Source organism: Cervus canadensis, chromosome 17 (assembly GCF_019320065.1).
Source record: "Cervus canadensis isolate Bull #8, Minnesota chromosome 17, ASM1932006v1, whole genome shotgun sequence".
NCBI lineage: Eukaryota > Metazoa > Chordata > Mammalia > Artiodactyla > Cervidae > Cervus > Cervus canadensis.
The window spans coordinates 24335338-24348554 of record NC_057402.1 but is presented as its reverse complement, the minus strand read 5'-3'; the positions used below and the strand labels follow the sequence as shown (position 1 = coordinate 24348554).

General features: G+C 37.2%; 1 pseudogene; it reads right to left on the bottom strand.

Moving 5' to 3' along the window:
- Positions 1-8067: 8067 nt before the first annotated feature.
- On the bottom strand, positions 8068-9400 carry LOC122455241 (annotated as a pseudogene).
- Between the last annotated feature and the right edge of the window lie 3817 nt (positions 9401-13217).

Below are 13217 nucleotides of genomic sequence, written 5' to 3'. Positions count from 1 at the left end.
TAATTTATATAACATTATGCATCAACTCTACTTTAATAAAAAACAAATTAACTGATTAATTTTTAGAAAAGATAAACAACCACTGATGCAAAGAGGCAGGAAAAGGAAAGAAGAGAGAATAACTAGTACAGAGGCTGTGCAATGGGAAAAAGTTTACCACCTGGAGTGACAGAGAAGAGGCCAGTTTAAGTGAGGTGGAAGAAGACAAAACTGGGCCAGTGAACAGAGACATCGTAGGTGTAGCTTATGCAAGCAAGGTGAACAGAACTCTACTCAGCAAAAACCCTTATTCAAAGAAACCTTGTCTTAGCAAAAGAGTAATGAATAATTCAAATTTAGATAGTTTTAGTGAAAATTTTGCTTAAGGTATGTATCAGTTTTTATGATTTTTCCCATTGAAAAAATTTCAATTAAGCAAATACCCATCACAGTTCACATCAGATCAGAGCATCCTATCATATGAATATACTATACTCTATTTAACCTTATTGACTTTTGCCAGCATTTCATATAGTAATTAATAGTTCTGCAGTGAATGGCCTTGTACACCTTTTCACAGTTATTTAAGTAAAACCTGTAATTTTGTAAACATAGACTTTTTGAATCACAGAAAATCCACACTTCCATTTTAAACAGATGTCACCAAGCTGTTCCTGAAAGTATGTACCAATTCATACTCCATTTAGAGCAAATCTTACTGGGCATTTTACCAATTAAAAATACATTTTTCAACCACATAGGCAAAAAGAAAACTTTAGTTCGCATTTCTTTTATTATTGAACTATATTTTTTATTTGCCTATTGGCCACTTATAATTCTATTATGAATTCCAAATTAATGTCTCTTTTTAATTTGATGTAAGGTGTCCTGACAGAAGTCTTGACAGGTGTCCCACTATAGTTTATTGATTAATCAATATTTTCCATACCAAATTTGAAATGAGATTATTATCAAATATTAACTATTTTTATATGCTTGGGACTATTTCTACACCCACTATTCAAATTCATTAATATATCTATTCCTACATCAGTACCAAACTGTGTTAATTTCTGCAACAAAAATGCTTGCTTTATACCTGCCTTTTCTTGGCTATTCACATTGCCAAGTTTTAAGGGTTATTTATTTGTCTTATCCCCCTAGTGAACTTAAGTTCCTTTAGAGCAGGAACTGTTGCTTAAGCATTTTTATAGTCTCGACAACTTGGCTGAGTAAGTATTTATTTTTCTTAGTAGATTTCCATCCTGCTTCACCACCCCACAGTGTGCCTTGCTGAGAGTAATCATTCACTTTAATAATCATGTTCGTTAAGTTTTAAGTGTTAAAGAAGGAAGGGCAAGATGTTCCAAGATAAGAGATGGAAATCAAAACAGTAAATTCATGAGAAGCTGAAGCAGACAGTCCTCATGGTAAGAATGAAAGGCAAACAGGATGATAAGCAGTCCCAATAGGGAGGACAGTCTGTTCAGAGCAACACCGAACTATTGGTGTCATTGAATCAGCCTTGGTGTTTGATTAAGTGCTCTGGTCAACAGATCTTGATGACCAAAGGACTGACTGCTTTTGTCATCCAACTCTGGAATGGCAGCAGGGAGAACTGACCACCCATCTCCTCCTGCATTTCATGAAGAATGACTGGCACTATAAAGTACAGTGACTTGGCATACACATACCTAATCTTCTTGAGGAGCCCTCTCCCCTTCAGAGTAGACACCCGCATGTTGATGAATTGCCTGTGTTAGGAAGCTGTATATTTATTCCAATGATTTGGCTGTAGACCAAGAAGTTGTGTTGGCATTGCTCTCAGAGTCTAGGGATAATCCACGTGTAAGAGGATTTGGGATGAAGATGCCAGCAGAGAGTTAAACTCCCAAAACTAACACAGAATCATCATTTTCCAAAATTTGCATCCATGTAAAATTGTTAAAATTTTGGCTTTTCAGTCATGTGGAGAGTCTCGTTTTTGAGGCCAGGGTGTGTTTGAATATGTATAACAAGTGCCCTTGGTGATTATTTATCAGTTTGGGAAATATTAACATAATAGATTGGATTAATCTGGGTAGAAATGGGTGCTCTAGGAGGCTTACAAAACATGGGAGTCCAATTAAGTTAATTAGGGTTCATCCTTCAAACTAAAATGTAACCAAAGAAAACCCAGCCTAATTATTTACACAGAAACCTTTTTTTTTTTTTTTTCCTAAAAAAAGGCAACCTGTGCTGGTAAAAGAGTATGTATAAGATTCAAGTCTAAAAAAAAAAAAATCAGAAAATATGTATTATTAAAATGAAAAAATGAATGATTACACAAACCAGCAAAAGCAAATTTTCAGCTCCCCTTTGATAAGAGAATTTCAGAAAAGTTCTAGCCATGGCACTTGCTAAAATTAGGTAGACAGGTGGCCAGGATGACACCCACCTGAATGTAGAAGTTTCAATATGGATTACTTCTGAAGAGTTTTTTACTTTTAAGTCACATTATATAGAACTGATGGACACAAAGTTTGTGACCTTGGGCAAGCTACTTAACTCTGTGGGCCTATTTCCTGCCTATAAAATGAAGTTACACTTCTTTCTTAGTCTAGGTAATCTGTAAGCTCTCCCACAGGCCTTCGAGTCTTTGGTTGGTTCCAAGACATAACAATCTCTCCTGTGATACACACCAAGAGGTCCCTGATGCTGACAGTGGCCTGGAATCTCATGGCCTCACTTTCTAAGGTCCTTCCCTAAGACAAGACCTGTGACTCAACCTTAGGATGTAGACAGAGAAGGCAACCACTTCAGAGAACATAGACTCCTCTACTCATTATTTTCTGCTCTCTGAAAGGGGTCCTGAAAGTCTATAGATTAGATAAGAGCATTATGTCTGTTTCAAATTTTTCTGCTTTGATAATCAAACCATGGTAGAATGAAAAGACAGAAAGAGGGAGAGAGGGAAGGAGGGAGAATGGAAGGAAGGAAAGAAGAAATCACCTGGGCATTCCCGTAGCCAAATCAAAATTATCAGGTATTGTTCTTGGCTTTTGTGTAGAGCTTGAGAATTACCAGCTGGGTAACAGGGAAGCCCTGAAACTTAAAGACAACCTCAGACAAGAACTTGTCCTAAAGAATTCTAGTCTCCTACCTTGAAGCCCTCAGACCACTGTCTATGAGGTAACTAGCTGGCCCACTAACATATGATCCTTATAGAAGGGAAGAGCAAGTATCAAATGCCTAACTCATAGCCATAACCCCAAACTGTTCATGACTGCTTTGTTACAAAAAGTAGGAAAAATACCTTTTTAAAAAGACAACGCCAAATTAAAAAAAAAAAAAAAACTAATCCAAAAAGATGCATGCACCTTAAGGTTTATAGCAGCATTATTTACAATTGCCAAGACATGGAAACAACCTAAGTGTCCATCAAAAGATGAATGGATAAAGAAGATGTGGTATTTATGTGCAATGGAATACTACTCAACTATAAAAAAGAATAAAATGTTGCCATTTGCAGTAACATGGATGGACTTGGAGGGCATTATGCTTAAGTGAAGTAAGTCAGACAAAGAAAGAAAAATACTGTATGATATCACTTATATGTGGAATATAAAAAATTAAATAGTGAAATAACAGAAAAAGAAATAGACTCACAGATGTAGAGAACAAACCAGTGGTTATCAGTGGGGAGAGAGGAGGGAAGAAAGTCAATACGGGGATAGGGGAGTGGAAGGTACAAACTATTAGGTATAAAATAGACTTGAGGATATATTGTACAACACAGAATATTTTGTAATAACTGTAAATGAAAAGTAAACTTTAAAATTGTATAAAAATTGTTAACAATTTTTTTAAAGAACCCACCAAATAGGGAGCATTCCTAAATTAACTTCACTCCAACATACTTTGATGATTCTTTCACTCTGTTTTCCATTAAAATTAGACGTTCTACTTATACTATGACAAAAAATAAGAATAAAAAGACAACCCCAAGAGGCTTCTGCAAATGTGACCAAGCTTCTTTTCTAGCTAGAAATCTCAGGAGGCTTACACAAAATTCCATAGAGAATATGGCCTGTGGGTTACAGAGTCACGATTCAGTTTGCATCCTTGTTCTGAAACTTAAAAATTACTCCCTAATTTTCTAAGCCTCGGTTTCCTTATCTGTCAAATGAACATCATTATGCCTACATCATATAATTGTGAAAAAGAGTATATAGTCACATATATCTATATATATATAGTTATATATATCTATATAGACACACATAATATACTGACGTGTATAGAACATAAATTATGCTCAGTAATTTTTTTTCTTCCTCTTTCCCACAAATGATGAGAATGTGCCTGATAGTATGAGTATCTTTAGGATTGTGGCCAATATTCAAACATGAGAGTAAATGGGAAAAAAATTCAAATTAACAAGTGGTAAACAGATTAATTAATTCCAATCAGGAGGTAAACTAGCCAGAGCTGCAGGCCTAAATCAGAAGAAAGAATTCAATAAGGGTCTAATTTGAAACCAGAAGGTCAGCTGTGAAAATAGCCCTGTTTGTAGAACATATATAAGGAGTCACTTGTCATCACTGTGACTATTTAAAAGGTGCTCAGCATCTCTTTCGGTGCATAGGCAGAGCATCCTGGCATTCAGAACTTACAACTGTTTCCCAGCCAAAACTCTCAGTCAAAAGCAACCCCAACTTGCTTGAGACAGTAAAAACTGTCAACTCTGGAATGTTTAAAATTATAGAGAAGATGAAATAAACCAAACCATGCTGTTAATGTTTTTTTTTTTTCAGACAGTTAGGAATGATCTCTGTATATTTTATATTTTAAGTATTTGGTACTTTTAAGAAATTTTAGGAAATTTGATAGATTTGGACTTTCATTCTAACTTAAAATGTATTTGTTTTTCAGTCACTCAGTCGTATCTAACTCTTTGCAATCCCATGGACTTAAAACATATAACTGAGTTAATTTTAGACTTAGATTTTTAATTGAAAGATAAAGAGAATTATGCAAAGTTTGTAAACAAAATTGGAGCATAGATGATTAACTTGAGAGCACCATATTCATTAATTTAATTAGATTTATTAGAATGGGAAGGTTTGGATAGGTAGGTTAAGCAGTCAAAGTGCTTTAAAAAACATGAGATTTAGTCAATTATAAATGCAGCCTAAGATGTTCAAGGGAATTTCATAAATTAAGATATAAACAAGACAATCAGTTTAAGGCAATTTGGCCTGTTCAGCTACTCAATCAAATAATCATATAACCCCCTGGATTTATTATGTTTATTAATAAAATAAGAAATGTAATTTGAACTTGAACGCTTCAGGAAAAGTAGATTTATTCTTATTTTTTAACTTTTCTAAATTGAAGAATAATTTTTAAATCTCAAGGTTTAAGTTCTCTTTTGTATCCACAAAAATATATTGCTCAACTACTAAATAACTCTTTCAACAGTACCAGTTTTTAGGTTGATGACCACTTAAGATTTCTATTGTATTTGGAGAAACAAAATATATACAGAAAATGGAATTTATTCAATTTTGAATGAAATATTTTTAAGCTATCTTAACCCTCAGAAGAAGGGGGAAAGGAAATAGAAAAAAATTCAAGAGCGGATAATAATGAGGATGATATGATATGATATGATGATATGATAGCTGAAACTTATTTTGTGCTTAATATGTTCCTAAGTACAGCTCAAAGATCTTCACATGCATACTCACTGAAGCCTCCTAAGAACTCATGAAATTGTGGAAGGACAAGCATAGAGGAAGAAAGGAAGTGTGTGGGCTACCACAAGCTACGAAAAACTCTTCCTAACATACGTCAGTGTTTTCTTTTCTAAGGTAGCCCAGTTCCAATAGCAGCATCCTGTGATACACCTGTTCAGTCATTCCTTCACTCTTGCCACCAACATTTATTAAGTTCTTACTACGTGTCAGGCTACTGAGCGGTGCATAGTGTGTAGGAAAGCATGCCTAGGAACAATCAGGAGGCTGATGTCATGATCCAGGCGGACTTCACAGTGCCTGATCTAGGGCAGTGGCGACAGAGGTGCTGAAGAAAGGACAGACTGAAGAGTTACTCAGAAGTGAGAATTAATATGACCACTGGAAATAGGACATTAGGGGAAAGGTGGTATCTTTTCCCAGCTCCTCAAAATGCAAGGCCTGAGACCAGAGTTAAGGTCACAGCAATTGACTTGCTAGATGCAAGCCCAAAGAATTGAGGATGAGGAAAAAGGGAAGCGAACCAAGACAGCTATGCAATGACAGTGTGTTGAATGGCCACCCTGGCTCCTGGTTCATGACAGAACATAGAAAGAGAGATAGTGGGTCACTCAGTAGTACTTTTTTTTTTTTTTTAGCACACAGGACTCCCTACAAGAGCTACAAAGAACAAACGTAACCTGAAGCAATCCACAGAAAGAAAAAGAGGGACTTCATCTCACAAGTTATCTCCTGCCTTCTGTTTACCAAAACAAACAAACCCTAAGGAAGGAATGTGTGGAGAGGTAGGAGGTGAGAATTCCATTTTGAATAGTTTCACTGGCTCTTAAGAGATGTCCATATGGAAATCTCCAACAGGCAGTTGAATGTTGACAGAGTCTAGAGCTCAAGAGAGAGAAAAGCCAGGTTGGAGAAGACCAGGTAATGAGCACACAGTGTGTTCTAGGCTGTGCCCCCCAGAAGCCCTCTCTGGGAATGAAGCACTCACTCCCCCAGCCATCAGAATTGCTGCCTGCTGGTGGCCATGGCCAAATTCCTCTCCAAGAATGACCTTCTATCAGAGGAAACTAACTTACCCAAGTCTATGCACCTATCATCTGCATGCAGTGACAGATTGATGTGTGATTGCAAAGGCCTGTCCTCTTTGCCTCAGTTCAGGTCATTTCTGCAAGGTCATCACAGTTCAGAGTTTCCTAGAACTGGATGATGTCAATATGAAGCCACACTGCCAGTCCTGTCTCCTTCATCCCACTCCCAGGGTGGTTTCTAAGAGTGGCCACCTGCATGCAAATCTGTGTGTCAAAGTCTCCCAGAGAACATTACGCAACATAGAGTAGAAGCTGAGAAGCTTCTTTTTTTTTTTTTTTTTTCTCAATTACAGTCCTTTCTTTTATTGGAGTTCCAAATTTTAAAAACTGAAAGTAAAGCAATCATTCAGTGGTTCAGATAAAAGAAAAGCATCTTTACCTGAGTTACCCATCAGGCCTACTCTGACCTGCCCTAGCTCTTCCCAGAACAAGTTTCTGGGTATCTAAACAAAACTGTTTGCATGTCAACTCCATTAAGTCATCTCTACTACAGGGGTCAACTATGAGAACAGTTCTTCTCCTACCTGTTAAATGCACACAGTTCACAGTTAGACCTCTAGAGAGGTCTACAAAACGCTCTCCAGAGTAGTTTCTTTGGGGCCCAATGGTAGAGATTTCCCGCAAGGAATTTTTTTTCTCCCCCAGACTTAGGGTTATTTATAGGGTCTTTCACTTATACAAGTTCCCTGGTGTACAAGAACTGATCATTGACAGAAGTTTTCTCATTCAGAGAACTCATAAAGTCCTTCATCAGATTTTCTTTTTTGGAGGGAGGGAGGTTGCAAACCCAAGAAGGCTCTCCACTTAATGCTTTTGCCACATTCAAGGCAAATACACAAATTTTCACCTGTATGGCTTCTCTGATAGGTAATAAAGTCACAGTTATGTTAAGAGGCTTTTTTCCCAACTGTTGGGGTTTCTTTCCAGTGGGGCTTTCTGATGTCCAATGAGGCGTGCATACTGTCTGAAGCACTGTTTCACAGGGCATTAAAAAAATATCGTCCTCTGATCTGAATTCTCTTGGAATGAGGAGAGGTGAGCATTGCTAAAGAGCTTTCTCACATTCACCGAACTTGTAAGTTTTCCACCTGTATAATTCCTCTTGTGGATGATCAGACACGAGCTTGGACTGAAGGTTTTCAAAAAACTCAGGGCATTTGTAAGGTTTCTCACTGGAGTGATTGATACGGTTCTCTAAAGACAGCTCTCTGGTCAAACCATTTCTCAAGTTCCTACAACTGCAGATTTTCTGGTCCCCAATAAAGTCTGAGCTCTGAGGAAAATCTGAGATTTGCTTTGAGTTCTCCATCTTAAATGAGTTTTCTTACATTGTAAATACATCTTTTTTTGTTTTTTTGTTTATGGTATAATAACTTCTTGTCTGGTCAAGACATCTGTGAGGCTTCTGATACATGCGGAGGGCTGAGCTCAAGACCTTTCTCAGCCACATTACAGATATATGGTTTTTCACTGATGTGGATTGTCTGATGTTGAAGAAGGGCTGAGCTCTGGTGAAAGCTTTTATCACAGACACTGTATTTATAATGCAGCTCCTCTGTCTGAGTTCTCGTTTTCTGTTGGGCAACAAAGTTCATGCCTAGGAGGAAGCCACTCTCACATGCAGACCACTGACGTGGTTTCTCTTCCATGTGAATTCTTTAATGTACAATAAGGTCTGAACTACAGCTGAAGCTCTTCTCATATTCAAGGCATTTAAAAGTGTGAGTGTGAGTTGCCTGGTGCCTGGTGAGGTTGGCACTCCAGGTAAAACTTCTCATACATTCCAAGCATTTATACGGCTTCTCACCTGTGTGGACTCTCTGGTGGACAATAAGGTCTGATTTCTGGCCAAAGCATTTCTCACAGGCACCACACTTATAGGGCTTCTCCCCAGTATGTACTCTTTTATGAACAATGAAGGCTGACCGGTGTCTGTAACTTTTCTCACACTTATTACATTTGTAGGGTCTTTCACCAGTATGAGTTCTCTGGTGGCTAATAAGATTGGATTTCCCACTAAAAGCTTTTTCACACTCCAGACACTCAAATGGTTTCTCACCCATGTGAGTTCTTCAGTGCCTTATGAGGTATGTACTTCAGCTGAAGCATTTATCACACTCACTACACAGATATGGTTTCTCGCCTGTATGGCTTCGCTGGTGGACAAGCAGATCAGAGCTCTGACCAAAATTCTTGCCACAGATATCACATGTATAGAATTTTTTACCTGCATGCATTCTCTGGTATCCTGAAAGGGCTAAGTGGTGCCAAAAGCTCTTCTCACATTTGCTACATTTATAAGGTTTCTCATAACTGTGGATCCTCTGATGTGAAATAAGATCTGAGCTTTGGATGAGGGTTTTCTCACACATATCACATCTATAAGGTTTCTCCCCAGTGTGGGTTCTCTCACACATAATAAGAGCTAAGTTTTCACAAAAGTTTTGCTCACGTTCAAGGCACTGGTATATCTGATCATCTATTTGAGTAATCTCATGCACATGAATAAAAATCTTTATACCCTTCTGAGGGCATACATGATAATATTTTCCTTTTTTGAGTTCTCTGATTATATCTCTCTTCTGAAGTGTACATTTTCCATGGCTGTCTCCTAGGGAGTTTTCCACTGGTCTTCCTGACCCATCATTTTCTTCATAGTCATTTTATCGATAAGAACTGTAAAGATACATCTATTTTAGGCCTTTCAGTCATGAGTAGTTCTTCTCTACAAGTTTCCAGCATCACATGCACTCATTCTTTATGTGGTATTTACAACCCATAACAAGAAAGACTCAAGACTGTCTTCCTTTTGGCTCCAAAAGGTCTCCAGTCCGTAGTTATTAACAATACTCAATTCTTCCCCCTCCCCGGCTGCAGCCGGCGCCGCCCCTCAGCCTGGGAGGGCATTTCCGGTTACTCTCCGGACACTGTGGGTTTGGCTTTCCCGGCGGCCGCAGGCTCCGGACAGTGAAGGTAAGGGCCCACCTTCGGGAAAAGAAAGCAAGCAGACCTGGGAGGCCGACGAGAGCCAGGAGCATCCTTCTTTGCGCGGCTCGGCGAGGGTAGCTGGGGCCAGGCCATTCAGTAATGCGATTTAAGGGCCAACAAGGCCAGCTAGCTTCCCGAGCTCTTTCAGCCTGGCTGGGAAGCGGCCGGCGCCAGCTTCTCTTTCAAGAAGCTTGTCTGTGACAAGAAAGGAAGATACCTAAAGAAGGGTCCTGTCAAAGGAGGGGCTTTGAAGTATAGTTGATTTACAGTGTTGTGTTAGTTTCAGGGGTACAGCAAAGTAATCAGCTGCTGTTGTTCAGTTGCTAAATCATGTCTGACTCTTTGGGACTCCCATGGACCTGCAGCATGCCAGGCTTCCCTGTCCTTCACTATCTCCTGGAGTCTGCCCAGATTATATATATTCATATTTTAAAGATCGTTTTCTATTATAGGTTATTACAAGACATTGAATATAGTCCCCTGTGCCTCCAGCAAATCCTTGTTTTTTAATCTATTTTATGTATGGTAGTTTGTATCTGTTAATCCCATATTTCTAATATATCCTTTTTCCCCCTCCTTGCCCCTTTGGTAATTATAAGTTTGTTTTCTATGAGACTGTTGCTGTTTTGCATATAGATTCATTTGTACTATTTTTTATATTTCACATATAAGTGATATTTTATAATATTTGTCTGTGTGACTTACTTCACTAAGAATAATATTCCCTAGGTTTATCCATGTTGCTACAAATGACATTTCATTCTTCTGAGAAATATTTTATTTCATACCACATCTTCTTAAGCCAATTGTCTATTGAAGGGCACTTGGGTTGTTTCCATATCTTGGCTATTGTAAAATAGTGTGGCTATGAACATTAGAGTGCATGTCTCCTTTCAAATTAGAGTTTTTGTCCTTTCTGGATATATAATAAGGAATGGGATTGCTGGATGATAAGGTAGCTCTATTTTTAGCTTTTTTAGAAAACGCTCTACTGCTTCACATAGTGGCTGCACCAATATACATTCCCACCACAGTGGAGGAGGGTTTCCGTTCCTCCACACCCTCTCTAGAATTTACTATTTGTAGACTTTTGATGATAGCTATTCTGACTAGTGTGAGGTGATACCTCATTGTGGGTTTTGAGTTGCATTTCTCTAATAATTAGTGATGTTGAGCATCTTTTCATATTACTGTTGGCCATATGTATATCTTCTTTGGAGAAATATCTTTTCAGACCTTCTGTCCATTTATTGATTGGGTTGTTTATTTTTTCAACATTGAGTTGTATGAGCTGTTTGTATAATTGTGGTATTAACCCCTTATTGGCCACACCGCTTGCAAATATTCTCTCTTATTCCATACCTTGTCTTTTCATTTTGCTAGTGGCTTCCTTTGCTATGCAAAACCCTTTATGTCCCATTTGTTTATTTTTGCTTTTATTTCTATTGCCTTGGGAGATGGATCTAAGAAAATATTGCTATAATTAATGTCTGAGAATGTTTTGATTATCATGTCTTTTTGGTGTCATGTCTCATTTTTGTTATTTTATTAAAGTATAATTGATTTACAATGTTGTATTGGCATGTCTTATATTTAGGCCTTTAAACCACTTTGAATTTATTTTTGTATATGCTGTAAGGGAGTGTTCTATTTGATTTACATGTAGTTGTTTAGCTTTCCCAGCGCTTGTTGAAAAGACTCTTTTCTCCATTGTATATTCTTACCTCCTTTGTTAGAGATTAATTGACCATTAAGTGTGGGTTTATTTCTGGGATCTCTATTCTGTTTCATTGATCTGTATGTCTGTTTTTGTGTCAATAGCACACTGTTTTGATTCCTGTAGCTTTGTAGTATAATCTGAAGTCTGGGAGGGTTATGCCTCTGGTTTTGTTCTTTTAACTTGAGACTACCTTGGCAATTCTAGGTCTTTTGTTGTTCCAATCTGTTGACTGCTTTGAGTAATATAACCATTTTAACAATATGAATTCTTCCTATCAAAGAGTATGGCATTATCTTTCCATTTCTTTGAATCATCTTCAATTTATCAGTGTTTTACAGTTTTCAGTGTATAGGTCTTTTACCTTCTTGGATAAGTTTATTCGTAGATATTTTCTTTTTTTGATGTGATTTTAAATCAGGCTGTTTTACTTCCTGATATTACATCATTAGTGTAAAGAAATGCAACAGCTTTCTGTGTATTAATCTTGTATCTTGCTACCTTGTTGAATTCATTAGTTCAAATAGTTTTGGGGTGGAAACTTTAAGGTTTTTTATAGAGAGTATCATGTCACTTTCAAAAAGTGATAGTTTTACCTCTTCTCTTCCACTTTGTATACTTTTCTTTCTCTTATCTGATTGCTGTGGCTAGGACTTCCATCACTATGTTGAATAGAAGTGGTGGGAGTGGGTATCCTTGTTTTGTTCCCAAATACAGCAGGAACGCTTTCAGTTTTTCACCACTGAGTATTAAATTGGCTATAAGTATGTCATAAATGCCTTTTATTATGTTGAACTATTTTCTCGCTGTACCCATTTTGGTAAATTTTTAATAAGAATGGATGTTGAATTTTGTCAGATCCTTTTTCTGCATCTGTTGAGATGATCATGTGTTTTTTGTCTTTCCTTTTGTTCATATGGTGTATCACATGATTGATTTGCAAATCTTGAACTATCCTTGTGACCCTAGATGAATCCAACTTTATCATGGTGTATGATCCTTTTTATGTGCTGTTGGACTTGGTTTCCAAATATTTTTTGAGGATTTTTGCATCTGTACTCATGAAAGATATTGGCCTATAATTTTTTTTCTTTTTTACAAATTTTTTTTCTTAATTTTGTAATGTCTTTGTTTGGTTTTAGTATCAGGGTGGGTGATGGTGGCTTCACAGAATAAATTTGGGAGTGTTCCCTCTTTTTTGATTGTTTGGAAGAATTTAAGAAGGATAAGTATACGTTCTTTGTATGTTTGGTAGAATTCCCCAATGAACCTATTCAGTTGGTCTGGGACTCTTGTCTGCAGGGAGTTTTCTATTTTAATTATTACTACAGATTAAGTTTCACTTCTAGTAGTTGGTCTATTCAAATGATTCACTTCTTATTATCTGTTTTGGCAGGCTGTATGTTTCCAGAAACTTGTCTGATTCTTCTAGGTTGTCCAGTTTCTTGGCATACAACTGTTCAGAGTATTCTCTTATGATTTTTTGTAATTCTGCAGTGTCAGATGTTATTTCTTCTCTTTCATTTCTTATTTTATGTATCTCCTCTCTCTTTTCTTCTTGGTGAGCCTGACTAGAGGTTTGTCAAATTGTTTAACTTTTTAAAAAACCAATTCTTGGTTTTATTGATCTTTTTAATTGTTTTTTTCTGGTCTCTATATAATTTTTTTCCTCTCTGATCTTTATTATTTTTTCCTTCTCCTGAATTT